Source organism: Cupressus sempervirens, chromosome 7 (genome assembly GCF_028749045.1).
Source record: "Cupressus sempervirens isolate cs-2001-9-10 chromosome 7, ASM2874904v1, whole genome shotgun sequence".
NCBI classification, from domain to species: domain Eukaryota; kingdom Viridiplantae; phylum Streptophyta; class Pinopsida; order Cupressales; family Cupressaceae; genus Cupressus; species Cupressus sempervirens.
Window position 1 is genome coordinate 679382694 of NC_143124.1, and position 18982 is coordinate 679401675.

Consider the following 18982-nt stretch of genomic DNA (forward strand, 5'->3'; position numbering starts at 1 on the left):
AAATAAGCTTATGAGTACATTCCCTGAAATAATGGAGGTAATGAATGAGAAGAAGCAACATTTCATTGATTATTTTCTAGATAAAGCCATGGAAATGATGAGAAGATTGGATTTTACTCCCAACATAGGGGTAGACCCACTAGTTGTGCAAAGGAGGACAGTATATAGTGTCATTCAAGATCAAAGGCCCATTGTGAATAAAAGAAAATAGATAGTTGAATCTACTAGTGTTGCTTTTGAAGAAAGGCCACCTAAACCCTCTCCTAAGAGAAGAAAGATAATAAGGGAAGAGGAACCACATGATGAAGGTTACTCACCTTCCTAAACCCCTATGAGAATTGAGGAGGAGGAGCTCACTGATGAGCGAATTGAACAAATTGGATCACAAGGGGGAGTCTTTGTTACCTAGGTAGAGATTGATGAAGGGAATCCCCAAGAGCCTCCTATGCCTATGCCAAGTTTGGAGTTAACTATAGCAGATTTTAGGGGAAGGGAATTAGACCCTATTTTGGAATAGGCCAATCAACAATTATTTTCTAATGACAATTTTGTAAGGTCTAGGGCACACATGCACATTTTTGAGGAAAGATGTAAAAATATGAAAGCAGAGCATCCAGAAATGGATGAAGCCTCCATTTAGAATCAAATAAAGGAAAAAATGATACAAGAGTTCCAGAATATAACCCCTAAAGAGGGGAGATAGATGGTAAAGGCTCCAAATATTTTATTATTGCTCAATTGGGACATTGTTGATGCCTTGATTTTTAATTCTGTGTCAAATAATTTTTGATTGCAAGATCTAGATAAAAAGAAGCTTTTGGGAACTACATTCAGTAATGACCAAGCTACTCTTGTTATGTGGTCATTAAGTAGAGGATCCAGGGCTACTCCATCATAGCCTAATGATTCAGGATTAATAGGGAGTATCATTGTGAGGAGAGTTGTTGATACCTCACATGTACAGGAAGCCCACATGAATGTGGATTATTCTCAATTTTTCTTGTCTACTATAGAAAGGGAAGAAAAGGAGATGACTAAGCTACAGAGCAAGTATGAAACTGTGGTGGATGCCTACAATAAAGAGGTAAAAAAGAGAATTGAGCTTGAGAACAAGCTATTGGGAAAATCCACTAGGCCAAGAATAACATACCTCGCCCCCCAATTGAACCCATCAAATCTACCCCCCTCATAGAAATACTAGATACACCCCAAAGGCCACAGTACTACACTGCTAAGGATTTTGAAGAAGAAAAAGGTAAACTGTGGACCTTACATGTAGAATTGGAATCCAAATATGAAAATAAACTAAGAAAAGCTCTCACATATTTGGGGGACAAAGTTGAATGGCCACTAATTTATGATCAAATGGCTAGGGTGATCAGTATTTGGGAGGATTTGAAAGCCAATGATGAGGCTCTAAAGCCTATTATGAATAAACGGGTAAGAAGGGAGAAAGCAATAACATTTTTGTGTTTCTCTATTATAGATGATTATTTTGATCAAATTGAAAAAACATTTGATATTGTTTATGATCTTGCTGATTTTGACAATAAAAGGATTCATTTACAAAAAATAGTAGTAGGCTACTTGAACAAGTACAAGAGCCAAAAATTTAGTTTGTTTCCTCGTGCCCTAGATAAGAGAAATAATTTGAAAAGTAAGGAGGAATGGGCAAAATAACTTGATGATTTATTTTTTTAAAGAATGAATCAAGTCATAAATGAAATAGGGCATGCATGGTGGGCTACCACAATAGAAGAAATGGTGAAGGCCCAAATATTCCTTGATTCTTTAAAACAAGAATTTGTTGCTATTGATAATGAGGCTGAATATATATTAAAGAGATAGAGGGATATTTTTCAATTCAATTGGCTAGATGACACATTATTTGACAAGTGGATGGTAGAAATGGCTCTTGGTGAACATTTTGATGAAGATGAAACTGACAGTGATGAGGTGTAGGGTGAGGAAATCCAAATCATTGACACCATCACTACTCAAGCCCAACCAGAAGAAGAAGACAAGAATAATCTATCACTTTCAGTTGCATACCTGGGACCACAGTATGCTGATACAACTAAAGAAGGGGAAAAGGTAGAAGTTGTTCCTACCATATAGGATAAAGATAGTGAAAGCCTATAGGTGGAGGCTAATGTGCCATTGTTAAGACAAACTTCATCATTGGCTAATTTGGCAGTTGCTTACAAAGAGGGATCAGATCAATAGCCAACTCAGCAACACTAGAACATGTGACAAAAGCTGACCCACCAAAAAGAATATTTTTATTTGGATATCTTTTGTTACCCACATTTTTTTCATTTTGTGATAGGTGTATGTAAATAATCCTTGTAAAGGACACCTGTCATTTTCTCTTAGCCTAAAGCTTGTTGCATCTCACACTATATGATGTTTGGAATGTTTGTGATGTATTTTCTCTATTAGTTCCTAAGAATACATGAATAATAGAATGATTTTTGTGTTTCTTCCTAAGGTCATTCTGAGTTTACTATAAATGTATACAATTTGCAAAGAAAAGGAATACAAATTATTAGTTGTCCCCATATCAGTTCTTTTTGAATCTTGTTTCCTTTTGATTACTTGGTTATCTTGATATTGTATAATTAAAGGCTTGTGCAATTGAATGCAATCCAGTTAGGTTGTATATTTGTTCATCACTGCTATTAATTCAATGGATTAGGTAAATGCTTTGATGAATTTGATAAGGTTACTGTAGTAGTGGAAATTATTTTTGAATGATGAATTCTGATAAGAATTGCTGATAATTTTTTTTGTAAGGCAACAAATTAGATCTAAGAATTTGCTATTGACTATAAACCCCAATGGATTAGGCACTGGTCAAATTGATACAGCTTAAAGAGAGATTAATCATAAATGGTTTTCAGATGCAAAATTATTATCAATTTTACTTTAATTTTGTGAAGATTTTCAAAGTTGGCCTGTACTTGTTTGCATGGAATGTTTTAGCTCTAGTTAGCCACTATTGCTGAGAATATCTACAGAACTATAGAAGAATTTTGGCAAGATCTATTATATGGTATGTGTTTAGCAAAATGTCATGAATTATGCATGTATTTGAGGATTTGAGATGAGAATCAAAATGAAACTAAAATAATCCTCATATAGTGTTTCCTAGTCTTGAATCAACCCTGGGTATACCCACCCTAGTTTTGCAAAGCCTGAAGAGTAGAAAACCACCCTTGGTTTTGTTGAAGTTGGGCCCAAATGGTTTGCACATACAACTGTTAATAAGAATTTTCTAGTCTTTAGATTGTGTGAGTAATGTCATCTTGGTATTGAGCATTTTTTTGCTTAGTAGTTTTAAAACACCAATAGAGAGTTTCATGATAACTATGATGGTATAGGGTGTTAGCTATGATAGTGTAGCGAGATGCTCTATAAATGAGGTTCTTGCATTGGGTTCATGTGAGATGGGGAGAGATGATACCATTTAGTAGATAAGCATTAATTTTTTTGTACCATGAGGATTAGAGACCAACCAAGACACATACCCATATCAATTCATCATTCTTATATGCAGGTTCATGTAGCTACTTGACTAAGAATTCATATTGTGTAGCCTCCTAGGGGATCTCAAAAAGTGAACCAATAGTAGCCATGGAATTTGTAACTTTTTTTAGTAATCTAGGAACTTGTGTGAATTATAAAGTGTTGCTTTAACTGATCTACCAATTCTTTGTAAGGTTGAAGCTTATCATCCTTAGTCTAATATTCATCTAGGAGTTGCTTGATAATAAGCTATGAATCTTCAAAGACCTATAGCTCTGTGATGTTCCATTCAACTTGTATTTTGAGCCTTGCAATAAGAGCTTTATACTCTGAGATGTTGTTGTTGTACTAGAATTAGAGTTTAAAAGACTTAGGAATGTAGTCACCTTGAGGGGTGACCAAGAGTATGCCAACTCTAGAACCATGTGATGTCTAAGATCTATGAAAGTATAATTTCTAGGATGGTTGTTCTCCTATCAAGAAGAGATGTTCATCTAGGAACTCCATAATGAAAGGGTGATCAACAACCAAGGGTGCATCATCCAAGTGATCTGTTATAGCTTGACCTTTGATAGCTTTTTTTTTGACATATTTGATGTCAAATTCATTGAGAAGAATGAACCTTTGGCAAGGTTTCCTACAAGTATTGTGCATGATAACATATATTTCAATAGATCAATCTTGGATATTAGTTGCATAGTGTGAATCAACATGAAATGATGAAGCTTCTGACTGGCAAAAACCATAGCTAAGAAATCATTTTCCATGGCTGTGTAATTAAGCCCATATTTGACTAGAGTGCAATTGATATAGTAAATAGCCCTCTCTTTTCCTTTATTGTCAAGTTGAGCTAGCAGAGCACCTAGTGCTATTAGGGTAGTTGTGATGTATAATATGAGTGGTCTTACTATAACTAGTAGAACCAAGATAGGTGGATTAGCAAACTATTTCTTGATCAATTCAAAGTTGAGTTGGAAAATAAGATCCAACCTAAAATTTTGATCCTTTTTGAGCAAGTGTGTAAATGGTTAACACTTATCAACTAGTTGTGAGATGAATATTTTGATTAATTATAGCTACCCTTGGTGAGAGGGGAGTTGTTTGAGTGTCTTAGAAGGAGCCATATCCATGATGACATTGACCTTTTTAGGGTTGATCTCAATACTACACCATGATACAATGAACTCTAGGAGCTTTCTAGATGTGACTCTAAAGACACATTTCTTGGGGTTAAGCATGAGACAACACTTAACTAGCGAGTGAAAAAATTCCTTAGGATGAGATAAGTGGTAAAAGGAATTAAAATAATTAAATAGAATATCATCCACATAATCCTCAAGAGTTTTGTGGAGGAGGTCATCGAAGATGACTTTCATGTCTCGTTGGTAGGTTTCCCCAATATTTTTCAATCCAAATGACATCATGTTGTAATAGAAGGACCCCTAAGGGGTGGTAAATGTTGCCTTATGTTGGTATGCTTCTGCTATCTAAATCTAATTGTACCTAGAGAAACCATCCATGAGTGATAAGAGCTCATGGCATGTGGTGAGATCAACAATCATGTCTATATTTGACAATGGAAAATCATCCTTCGAACAAGCCTTGTTGAGGTCTCTAAAGTTTGTGAAAGTCTTGATATCACTAGAAGGCTTTATGATAGGTACCATGTTCAAGATCCAATCTGAGTAGTCAATTAGGCAAATAATCTTCACATCTAGCAATTTTCCTAAGTCCACTTTGACCAATAAGGAAACTTTGTGATGAATCTTACAAAGTTTTTGCTTGACTTGTTTAGCCTTTAGATCTGTGACAAAGTGGTGTACCACTAACTTGGGATCCAAACCTAACATGTCTTGAAAGGACCATGCAAAGTAACCAATATTTTCTCAAAGGACCTTGATGAGAAGTTCTTCTTGTTCAAGTGGTAGAGATGAAACAATGTATGTGATCTCTGGTATCTCTATTAAACTGATATTGACTAGTCTAGTTTCCTCTATTAGGACTAATGATATTATAGGCCTATGATCTTGTTGGGGAAGGTTGAAATCTCCATATTTAGGTGCCTCAAAAAAATTTCACCATTGGATATGTCCTTTATTTTATTTCCATTTTTTGAGTGATTCCTAGAAGAGTCTTCACCAAGGAATACTTTTTCTTTTCTCTTTTTCTTTTTGTTTTCTTTTATCTGTTCATTTTTGTGACTAGAAATTTCCTCCTCTCCAAAGTAATTCTTTGGATCCAACTTGTAGAAATAATTTGATCATAAAGGTTGTTTCTTGTATGTTGTTTTAGCTCCCATAAATCTTAGTTATGTGTGTTCCATGAAGAATTTGTCAACAAGGGTAACACTTGGTTGGTCCCAATCAATGAGTTTGGGATGAGCGAGTGGTAAGTCTATGAGGCTAATGAAAAGTTAATAGAGTACAGAGTCTCCTAAGATAAGTTTGTCATTGGATTTTTTTTGACTTTCTCAAGGATGTCCTTAACCTCCTCAAGATTATTTTCAATGTTCATAAAGGCATGGCCACCCTTTGTGGTGCCCCTAGCTGTAGGGAGTCCATAACTGAGACCTTTATTTTCCTCTTCTTTGTAGGTTTCTACAAGATGTCTAATTCTTGGCTCTTCATGGCCTAGAACACCTCCTTGATAATCCATTGCTCAGTAGCAAGGCAGTGTGACTATGGATATTTCTTTTTGAAATAGTCAAGGATTTCTTCACTTTTTGGAGGCGAATCTTTGTATAACCATATACTAATATCAAGAGTTGTTTACTCTCCATCAAGGATCCTATTAGCAATAAATTTGGTGTTTCCAAGTTTTGTGAGTGGGGAGATTTTTTTTAGCTTTGGCCCTCGGTAGATCATGTGCCATCAAGTATGTGGGTCAAGTGCTAAAGCACTAACAAAAGCATCTAAAAGGCTATATTCTCTACAACCTTGGTATTTGATCATAACCATAGAAAGAGTGGAGGCTAAAATGGTGTCTCGATCATGATAAGTGCCAAAGAAACTAGCCATGGTGTTGGTGATCTTGATTCCAAGATAATGGTTCATTTATGAAGCTTCTACCACACTCCAATGGATCAACACAGATGGCTATCTCAGTGCCATTTTGTGGGAATCTAATGCACTAATGATATGTGGATCAAACAACCTTCATGGTGTGAATCCATGGTCAAACAAGGATAATGTTGTATGGAAGGTTAGGATTAAATACATGAAAAATTATTTCTTGAGTGGTCAGGCCAACTCTATTAGCTAGCAGGATAGTTCCTGCAGTGGTCTATTCTAGATTGTTATATTCTTTGATACTGATGACCTCATTTAGGATATCTACCTTAGTGTATCTTGCTTGTTTGATGAATTTTAAAGTACATAGATTCAAGGTTGATCCATTATCTATCATGACCATTTTAATAGAAAAGTTAGAAACCATGAAAGTTATGTGAAGTGGAAGTATGTGATTAGGCTCAATAGTTGGATGTTTGAAGATTTGAAAGATAATGCACATGAGGAAGATAGATGGCCTAATAGGTTACAAAATTTGGTGTCGTTGATGTCAATAGGGATGTGTGACTCATGAAGAAAACTATTAAGGATCTCTTGATAAAGTGAGCTTGTATGTAACAAATCTAAAATGGAGATTTTAGATGGCATATTTCCAAGGTACTCCAAGATGTTATACTGTATTCCTAATAGAGGTGGTTCTGTTAGAGGTGGTCTTGATGGGGTAGATATAGATGGTCCTACTATGTTTGGATAAAATTGATTAATTTTTTGTTCTCTTTGATGTTACACAAATGTCATATCAATTGATAGAAAATTCTTACCAAGCTCACTTGGTTAGTGAAGCTAGTTTTACTTGTCTACCAAGCATTCACTGATTTAATTTGAATAGATGATAGTGTTTACCAAGATCACTCAAGCGTTGAAGGAATTGAGGTAGAAAAGAGTGTTAACTAAGATCACTCGGTTAACAAAGGGAAAGTTGGATAGAGATAGTATTCATTGAGTTCACTCTGTTGCCAAAGGATTTCTAAAAGTTTGCAGTGTTAATCGAGCTTTTATTGGTTAACATAGAGAATCATTCCAAAGTTAGTTTATATCGGCTTTCAAAGGATTTTTCTTGTTTTGGCATATAAAGCTTAATTACATTATGTATTGATTCTAGCCAAATATATTGATGAATATTAGTTATTATAATTTGAATTTGGGTTGACTTGACAGCCTGGAAGATATAAATCAAAGGTCAAGCTCAGATTTCTAGTGTGTGTGCAAGTGTGTTGATTGAATTGAGAAGAAAAGAGAGGGAGAAAACTTGAAGGATAAGCAAGTATCCTTGTGGAGTAGAAAAGTAATATTCGATCAAGAAGGATCAAGTTTAAGAAAGAAAAAGATCTAGATTCAACAATTTCGTTGCATCACAATCAGGTCATTTCATTGTTACTCTCTAACCATTATAGCAATGATCTAAAATCTCTTGACAAAGTTGGTTTAACAACCAATTGTAAATCCTTTAACAAGGTGGCAATTCCATTGAATTTTTTTAAGAACTCTTGCAAGGCCCCTCCTAGCAGGGTTATTAAATCCTCTTATAGGGTCACACCTAACAATGTGTTTTGTAACCTTTAATAGGGTTGATTTCTAACAAGGCTCACTTCAGAAGAGTGAAAAATAGTAACTAGTTACATTGGTAGATTTTCCCAAATTGGGTTTCCAAGTTAAATCTTAGTGTCTCATGTGTTCATGTTATTTCTCTTATGTTTTCAAGTTAATTACTATTAATATTTTAAGATTTTCCAAAAGTAATTCACATTCTGCATTAACCAAGTTACAACATTTTCTGTGTGTTTACTGATTAACAACAATAATAAGTTTTCTTAGTCTAAAATTTATTGTTGACATCTAAGGGATCTAGGATTTATTTTAGTGGTAACTAATTCACCCCCCCTCTTAGTTACTATTTCTATATTTCCAACAATTGGTATCATAACTTTTGGTGCTTATAGAAAAGGTTTCAAGGATCTAAGCTAAAGATCAAGATGTCTTACAAGAGAGAAATTCCAGAGCTAAATAGAGATAACTTTTTAGCGTGGTAGGAACTCAAGAAACTTCATCTAGCCACCATTAGTGATTTATACTACAAATAACTTGATTAGGAATATAAAACTCCTATTAGTACATTATCTATAGGAGATCTTGCTGAGAAAAAGAACCATAACATCATGATGATTGATATTTCATCTGCTCTCAACTATGATGAATTTGATGAGATCAAAGACTATAAAACTACTTTTGATATGTAGAACAAGCTGAAGGATATCTATGGTGGTGATGAAAATGAAAGGAGAGCCAAAGCAAAAATCCTTAGAGGACAATTTGATAAAATGAGAATAGAGAAGATGAAAATGTTGCCAAATATGTGGAAATAATCAAAGCTAGTGTCAGTGCAATTAGAGCTTTTGGAGGAGAAATCAAGGAAGAAACTATTGTAAGTAAAGTTCTCAGAACTTTGCTTCCTATCTATGCAATTAGAGTATCTTCTATTCAAGAAAAGAGGTGTGATCCAAATCACAAGTTAAGTTTGGTTGCATTAGTAGGAAGATTGATAGCTTTTGAGATAGAGAATTTTGACAATTATGTTCTAGCTTCCAAAAATGTTGAGTCTACATTTGAAGCTAAAATTTTGCTCAAAAAGAAAGGCAATAAAATAAAGAAAATTCATTCAAAAAGTGAAGAGGAAACCAAGGAAATTTCTGATAGTGATCTTGAAGTTGTTGAAGCTTTACTTGCAAAGAAATATTCTAGAGGTAGAGGAAAGTACAAAGGTAAAGTTCCTTTAATCTTCTTTTCATGTGAAAAAATTGGTCATATTGCTGCTAGGTGCCCAAATAGAGAAAGAAAGGATGAAAAGAGGAGCCATAAGTATAAAGGCAAGAAGAAATCCAAAATTCACAAGTCCTTCAAATACAAAGGTAAGAATGCTTGTTTTATGGCTAAAATTTTTGATAATAGTGAAGATGAGATAGTATAAATTTCTTTAAAAGATGAATCTAATGAAGAAGAAGATAAGATGGCACTTATCTCTCATGTTAGTAAAAATGATACATGCATCATAGATAGTGGATGTTCACATCACATGACTAGAGACAAAACAAAATTTGAATACTTTGAACACTATGATAGAGTTAGTGTAAGGTTTGGAAACAATGAACCTTGTTTCATAAAAGGGAAAAGTCACATATCCTTAACCAATGAACTTGCATGTGACAATGCCTATTGTGTTGAAGGACTAAAACATAACCTACTAAGTGTGGCACAACTAATCAACATTAGATTCAAGGTAGAATTCATGCATGGTAAGGAAAGATTGCTGGATGACAAAGAGAATCTAATTGGATTAGGAAAAAAGACAAGAGATAACCTACTTTATCTTGATCTTGGTAATTGTTGACATATTATTGCTCAAATGGAAGAAGTTTGGTTATGGCACAAAAGACTATGTCATTTAAAATTTGATGATATGGTCAAGATAAGAAAATTCAAAAAAGTAAGAGGTATCCCTAGTTTGAAGAAACCAGATGATGGTTTGTGCAAAGATTGTTAGATTGGCAAAATGGGAAAGACTGGTTTTAAGAGCAAAAACTATCAATCTAAAGATGGCTTGGAAATTGTGCATACTAACCTATGTGAACCCATTTGAATAGAAAGTTATAGTAGAGAAAAAATATTTATTCTTTTTGTTGATGACTACTCTAGAATGGTGATTGTTATGTATCTTAGAGGAAAGTCAAAATAATTTAAGAAATTTAAATGGTATCTAGCAAGAGTAGAAAAAGAAATAGAAAAAGATTGAAATGCTTAAGATTAGATAGAAGTGGTGAATTCATCTCTAATGAATTCAATAATTTTTCCATTGAAAGAGGAATCAAAAGGGAAGTATCAACCCCTGGAACTCCTAAGAAGAATGGAATAGCTGAAAAAAGAAATAGATCTATCATGAATTGTGGAAGGACTCTAATGATTGAAAATAATGTTGCTATCAAATACTAGGAGGAAGCCATCAACATTACAGTTCATACTTTGAACTAAGTTTAGTTGAAGAAGGACTCACATAAAACTCCCTATGAATTATGGTATAGCTACAAACCCAATGTAAGTTACTTGAAATTATTTGATAGTAAATGTTATATCTTGAAAGAGTCTAGAAAAAGAAAGTTTGATGTGAAATGTGATGAAAGTATATTCTTAGGATATTCCTATAGAAGTAAGGCATATAAATGTTCAAATTTTTCTACTCATAAAATCATAGAAAGTGCACATGTGAGAATTGATGAGTTTTCAGAAAAGATTGAAGAAGAAAGAAAAAAGGAACCAAAAGATTACAAAAGATTTGTTTACTTCAAACCTGATACATTGCTAGGCACATCTAACAATAAGGAGGCTTCACCTCCCAAGTCTTCCATAACTATTGAGTTACAAGAAGTACAAACTGAGTCATAGGGACTCAATTCACATTCTGAAACTATCAATTCAATACCTATTGAGTCTAAATGACCCAAGCTTGAAGTTGAAATTCAGAATGAAGATAATGTAGTTCATTCAAAAGGCAAAGAACCTATATTGGCCAAGTATGTTAGAAGGCATCATGCACTTGATCAAATTATTGGAGATAAATTAGAAGGTACTCTGACAAGAAGCAAATTGAAAGGTACATGTTTACTTGCTAATTTTGAACCTAGAAGTGTTAATGATGATCTAGAAAATGAAAGCTAGATTGAGGCAATGAATGGAGAAATAGAACAGACAGAAAAGAATAAAAATTGGACTCTTGTTCCTAGGTCCAAAGATAAAAATGTGATTGGATCAAAATGGGTATTCTGAAATAAGTTGAATGAAGATGGACTAGTATCAAGGAACACCGCTAAATTAGTGTACAAAGGGTATTCTCAAGAAGGCATTGATTATGGTGAGACTTTTCCTCTTGTTGCAATATTAGAAGGTGTTAGGATCCTACTTGCATATGCAACTCATAGAGGATTCAAAGTATATCAAATGGGTGTTAAATTTACATTCTTGAATGAATTTCTTGATGAAGAAGTCTACATTGAATGGCCAAAAGGTTTTGTTGATCTTGAGAAAAGGGATATAGTCTGCAAATTATGCAAAGCACTATATGGTCTCAAACAAGATCCTAGAGCTTGGTATGAACTTGGCATGTGTTGTCAAAGAGGGAGAGGTTTACGATCATATCTATATCTTTTTGAAATTTTCTAGAGGGAGAAGTTTGAAAATAAATTATGCAAAGGAAGAATTCAGCACTAAGAGAATTTTTTTGTGTAAAATCAAAGAGGGAGAAACTTTTTGTCCAAGGGAATCTTGTTCTAAAAATTTCATTGTGCTATGACATGTTGTGTTTTCATCAATGCCAAAGAGGGAGATTGTTGGATACAATTTATTAATTGTGTGTTGTCTTTGATGTTACACAAATTTCATATCAATTGACAGACAATGCTTACCAAGCTCACTTGCTTAGTGAAGATAGTTTTCCTTGTGTACCAAGTGTTCAAAGGTTTAATCTAAATAGATGACAGTGTCTATCAAGCTCACTCAGGCATTGAAGGAATTGAGGAAGAAAAGAGTGTTAATTGAGTTCAGTTGGTTAATGAACGAAAAGTTGGATAGAGTTAGTATTCACCAAGTTCACTTGGTTGCAAAAGGATTTCTACAAGTTTGTAGTGTTAACCAAGCCTCTATTGGTTAACACAGAGAATTGTTCCAAAGTTAGTTTCTACCAAGCAAGGTCGACTTTCGAAGGTTTTTTCTTGTTTTGGCATATGAAGCTTAATTAATTTATGTATTGATTCTAGCTGACTATGATGATGAATATTAGTTATTCTAATTTAAATTTGGTCTAACTTGACAATTTGGAAAGTATAAATAAAAGGTCAAGTTGAGATTTCTAGTGTGTGTGCAAGTGTGTTGATTGAATTGAGAAGAAAAGAGATGGAGCAAACTTGAAGGATAAACAAGTATCCTTGTGGAGTAGAAAAGTAATATTTGATCAAGATGGACAAAGTTTAAGTAGAAAAGAGATATAGATCCACCAATTTAGTTGCATCACAATTAGGTCATTTCATTGTTACTCTCTAGCCATTGTAGTAGTAATCTAAAATCTCTTGACAAAGTTGGTTTAACAACCAGTTGTAAATCCTCTAACAAGGTGGCAATTCCATTGAATTTTTTTAAGACCTCTTGCAAGGCCACTCCTAGTAGGGTGATAAAATCCTCTAGTGGGGTCACACCTAACAATATATTTTGTAACCTTTAATGGGGTTGGCTCCTAATAGGGCTCACTTTAGAAGAGTGAAAAATAGTAACTAGTCACATTGGTGGTTTTTTCCCAAATCGGGTTTCCACATTAAATCTTGGTGTCTCATGTGTTCATGTTATTTCTCTTATTCCTATAAGTTAATTATTGTTAATGTTTTAAGATCTATTAAAAGTAATTCATGCTCTACATTTATCGAGTTACAACATTTTCTGTGTGTTTATCGAGTAATAGTAGCAATCATTTCTCTTAGTCTAAAATTTATTGTTAACATCTAAGGGATCTGATATTTATGTTGAGTTGAGCTCCTCTAGTGGTGACTGCACAATAGGTATCTAGTTCTTTGATATTTATCATGTTTGCAAAAGGTTTGACTTGAGATATGCATCCAATCAAATTTCCATTGTCCAAGTAAGATGATGTATAGTTATGAGACTTGTCTTAGTTATCACCCTATTTATTTTGAGCATTGTTTGGTTTGTTGGTGACATGATTGTTTGTAAGGGTTTTACTTGCATTCTTGTTATGTGCAACAAAATAATTTTGATATGTCAATAATCCATCATTTGGAAATGCTTGTGCCCCTACTGTGATCTAATTTTAGTCAATAAGATCTTGGACATAGTCCTTGAGCTACATACATTTAAGGGTGGTATGCCCCTTAACAAGATGGAATTCATAGAACTCATTTTCTTTATACGAGGATGCCCTAGACTAATTGTGTTCTAATGGTTGTGTCTATGAGTGACAAATAAGGTTATCCTTGGCCAATTTCTCATAAATAACATCAAAAATTTCACCAAAAGGGATGTATACTCAAGGTTTCTATTGAACACAAGGTTTTGGTCCAACTAAGAGTGTGATAGCATTGGTCTAATTTTGAAGATTGGGTACTTGGGTATTGTATTGATTGTTTTGTACAAGTGATTGTTGATAAATTGATTATTGTGTTTAATAGGAATTTTATTGATAAATGTTTTGTGTGTGCTAGATGCTAATCCAATTACATTAACATGTCGAGTTGTTATGGCTCCATCAGTAACTATTTTTTTCTTCTTGTTCTAGTACCATGGTTTGTCATTGTATTGACCCCAATTTTGGGTGTTTTCCTTGTAAATCTTAATGACACCATCTTTAATAAGTCCTTGTTTGAGGCCCATACCATTTTCCTTGATGGTCTTTGTATTTTTGGAGATAATTTATGACCATGTGGTGTGTAAGACTAGGATGGGCATTGTTGATGAACATTTTAATAAAGTGATGCTTTGGGATTGTGCAAGAAATCTGTGTTGTGAGAGTTTTCCATCTTTGCAAGTAATGTGCAAGGCTTTCTCCTCCCTTTTGTTTGGCCTAAACTAAATCAAATAAAAAAAATTTCAATTTCAACTAGATGAGCATATTGGGATACAAAGGCTTCTAATAGATCACAAGTGTTGATGGTGCCATGAGGGATTTGAAAGAGCCACTTGAGAGTAAGCCCTCCTAAGCTCTTAGAAAAGAGACACATGAGAAACACACCATTATAGTTCACTTCTTGGAAATGCATATAAAATTGTTTTACATGTGTAATTGGGCCTCCCTTTCCCCTAAATTTATCAAACTTAGGAACCTCAAAATGTTTGGGAAATGGTGTCATTTTTATTGCTTTGTCAAATGGATATGGGCAGACTATTTCAAATTTGAAAGTTTTGTAACTTATCCCATCTTTGAGTGCCTTGAGAGCATTTTTCATCTCTTCCCATTTAGAGTTGACAATGATCAATATTAGTGCCCCCAGCCCTCATGCCCCTGATATAGGGTATGTCTCAAATTGTGTGGGTGGATATGGATAGTTTTGCTAGGTGTAGTGTGGTGAATTAAGTGTGTATTGAATGTTGTTTTGAGTACCAATTTATTGTTTTCTAGGGTGATGGTTGGGTGTATTGTTGCATCTATTGAGAAGATTTTTTTTGATGAGGGTAGATATAGGATTTTTACCTTGAAAGATAATTTTGTGTTGGTGTTTGAACATTTGATTATTGGGGTGTTTTTTGTTGGAAAGGTGGTGGTGGAAATATTGAGGCTATACTATAAGATGTTACATTTTACTTAACATATGATGGTTGTGCTCCTACTTGAGAAGATAACTAAGTGGTGATGGGTGCCAAATAGTTGGTGGATGGAATCATCCCTATTGCTGGTGGTCATTGTTGTGGGATTGTTTGACTACTTCCTAAGGGTGGCATAGAGAAGTAGTTAGTGATGGATGGTAATGGATTGGTTGGTGGTGGTATGGATTGATATTCTTGGAAATTTGGCAAGAAAGAAGTACCAAATGGAAAGCTTGTGGTGACTTGTGCTTTCTCACAACCCCAAGGACCAAATGGGGAAATGGAGTAGTAGTGTTTGGCATAGATGCAAATGGATTGGAAGAAAGAAAGGTGGATTGGTAGGCCCAACTAATGACATTCCAAAAATGGATTGTGATATTCATTGGATGTTTGACTAAGATGTGCCAGATGCACTACTAATGATTATGTTTGAAGTGGAAGCAACACTTTGGAAAGTGAAAGATCTTAGAATATTAAATGGAATAGATGAAAATGGTGAAGCAATGGAGAAACAATACTAGAGATGGTAGGTTGTTGACGTGTTGTATGGACTAATGATTGAGCAATGATGAGTTTATTATTTGGTGGGATAGGAGCACCAAGTTGGACTGATGAGATATTAAGGTCCATAGGTTTTAGTTGTGTTATTTAATATCCCACTTGTAGGATGAAAAAAGGATCATTTGGATCAAAGGGACCAATGGGTGTGGCAACCTACCAAATAAGAGGGAAGTGGGATTAGATATATCTAAAGGTGGTGGTTTCCAAAAACCAAAAACACTGACATTATCCCTTAGGAAATTTTCCATAATGGTTTCTCTATTCTGGTCTATGATGGTATTAATGATAGTTGTATTTCCTAGTTTGTTCATAAACACATCTATATCTAAGAAGGGCTTGATTCCTATAGATTTTATATTGGTGGATTATGTGTAACTAAAGACACTGGAAGGTAAGGTTGTACACTAGATGAACTATTGTTAAGATTAGGATCCATGTCTTTCTTCTTCCTTTGGCTTTTAGCGAGAGGTGTGGTAGATGGCATGAAAAAATGATGTTCCTAAGGATGAAGTGCAAGATTCTTGGGACAATGAGGGCAAGTATATGTTTATGGATGTTGTTTCTAAATGCTCTTAAGGACAATGACTATGATGTAAGGGTGTTTTGAGATGAAAAAAATGTATGACAGATGAGCAAAAGTGATTTAGTGATATGAAATCTAGGAAGCCTAAAGCTTAGTGATGTGGTGTCAAAGTAAAAGAGAGGATTTTTTCCCTATGTGAAATCTCTAGTTATGGTAGTGATATCAACCCTAAGGTAAAATTGTAACCTTTTGTAAGACAAGTGATGAGGGACACAAATAACAAAGAAAAATTACCCTAAATAATGCTTAGTTTGAGGGATAAATGAGATAGTGTGATGGATGTAGAATGTAGGGTAGACAATTCTCAACAAAGTGACACCAAATGCTTAAGTAGAATGGGGATGATTGAGGGTGTTTTGAAAAATATGTTTGGTTTGGGTTCACATTTGGATACCTAAAGTATATAACCTAAAGATCATGAATCTACAAAATGCTTAAGGTAGGAAGAGAATCTATATGAAGATCTAACTCTATGATATGGTAAGTGCAAAGTGTGTGTGGAAAAGGAAGAACCTAATCAAAGAGGGCATATCTATTGTATTTGATAAGGCTTGTGTTAACTCCATGTGTCAGGGTTAAGTTCTAAATTTTCTGATCCCACTCAGTTTGTAGAGAAACTTCAACACGTTCTTTCTCAATTTGATCTAACTTGGAGAGCCTTGGGTTAGTTGTATACTTGTTTCATTCTACTTGTATCTCTCCATAAATTATTTTTTATGTGAGCTTAACCTTTTTGAACTTAGGTTTTGGTGGATCTGAAATGAGATACCTCTACTGGGTTTATCACAATCATGGGTTGAGGTAGTGACTATGCTAAGTATACCTTTCACTTTAGGTTGCACAACATAGATTTTATTGGATAAAAAATAGGTCTAATAAATGGTTTTTTATCAAGAGGAAAAAGTGGCTCGAGTTTAGATATAGGAAATAAAGTGGGATAAACTAGGCCTAAGATTATAGTGAATAGACTTTCTAACAATCCTTTTGAGATAGTAAGGGTAAATTTGGTTTGAAGATGGATTTTTTTGAGTGCATACAAAGGGATATTTGACCAAAGGAATACATAATGAAGTTTTCTTGGAAATGGGTTAAGTAAAAATTGACTAGCCTAAAGTTGTTACAAATAGACTTGCTAACAACTATTTTTGAGACATGAATTGTTCATTTTTTAAAAAGGTAAAGTAAAACCAACTAGAATAAAGTTTTTTTGAGTAGACATGTGAACAACTACTTTGAAACAACAAGGATAAGACTCTTTTAGATATGGCGTATTGTGAGATAACAGTCTCTCAAAGGACAAAGCAATTTTGAGAGAGACAAACAAATGGTCTGTTTAGCAAAAAGATTTGATAGTAACCATAAGAGAGTGTATGTTCAAAAAATGTTTTTCTTGGGTCTTTTACACAAATAAGAAAATTCAAACATACCTTTTATCCCTAAGGTCAAATTGGTTTCAATGTATTACTCATTAGGCCTATCAGGAGGTGCCCATCTTGATGTTTTCTGGATCTAATGTGATATTTCCTTCTAATCGAAGAATTGAATTGATACAATAGTCAATCAATAAAATTACATGTTAGATATCTTTCAAGGTATGATAAATAGAAACCCTCCTTCTATGGGGACAATGAATCTTGGAGATGAAACCCAAGTATGCTTATGTCTCTACTAGGGAAAACACATATGTTAGGTAACTTTAAAAAAACCTTATATTCTCTTGCACCATGAGTTATACATGAAGGATAAAGGGTAGCAACTAAATTGGCTCATAATCAGGTATGTGGAGTCAACCACTCAATTGTTATGTATGTGATCCACTTAAGAATCTATTCGAGAGATGCTAAAATCATGGGAAAGTTTTCCCACCTCAGGCTACCTCCAGAAACACACTACCTGGCCCAAATTTTCTTGATGGAGAGAGAAGGTTTACCCCTCCCCTCATTTATATATTGACCAAATTATTTACCAATTTGAGCTTCTCACCAAAGGGTATGTGCTTCCCAATGGTGGATGAACTCACTACAATCACTCCATGGTTGTTACAAATTATCTTGCTAACTATGTCAATACATATCTCAAGTATTTAATGGTCCTAATTTACAAAAATGGAAAAGATAAAGATGCACTAAAAGAAACAATCTCAAGATAGAAAAGGCACTTGATTCATTCTAGTTTGGAAGCTTAGTGTATCCTAATAACTATTTGAAAACTCATGTGATTAACATAAAAGGTTCCTTTCCAACTTACAATGATGGTCATCATAAGAAATCATGCCAAAAAAAGGAAATAGAGTGATTGAAAGTGTTTAAAAAGATGGGAATAAGGAAAAATTAGTCTCAATGCATTTAGGATTGAGTTTTGTTCATTTTAAGCCCAAAAGTTTAAGTGTTTATACATAATGTTCATTTGTACTTAAAACTAAATGTATATCTCATTTGTTCATTTTTAGTACTCGACATTCAAGATTTAGTTTTTTTGATTACTTAAGCATTCATTCCAATAAAAAAAACATGCTTAACCATTCATTCCATTAAAAAATATTGAAATTTTTATCTTTTAAGAATTTGATATTTGATTATTTTTGAAAAATACACTAAGTAAACCTAAAAAGTCAAATTGTTAGAACTCCAACAAGGCAACTATGAGCTACCCCCTTTAAATAAAAGTCAACAAACTAAAGTGGTTAATTAAACCAGAAAACTTGTGGGAATCAACCTACAATCCTATAGAATAGGAAATGAAGTCAAACATCATGAGATCATGGTGCACAGATTGGTGAAAAAAATGAGTTGCAAGAAAAAAACTTACACAATGATCTTGCAATAGAGTGATCCTGCAAGTTTATGGAAGGCATTCCTACTGACGAGTGTATTTGTGAGTTTGAGGATGA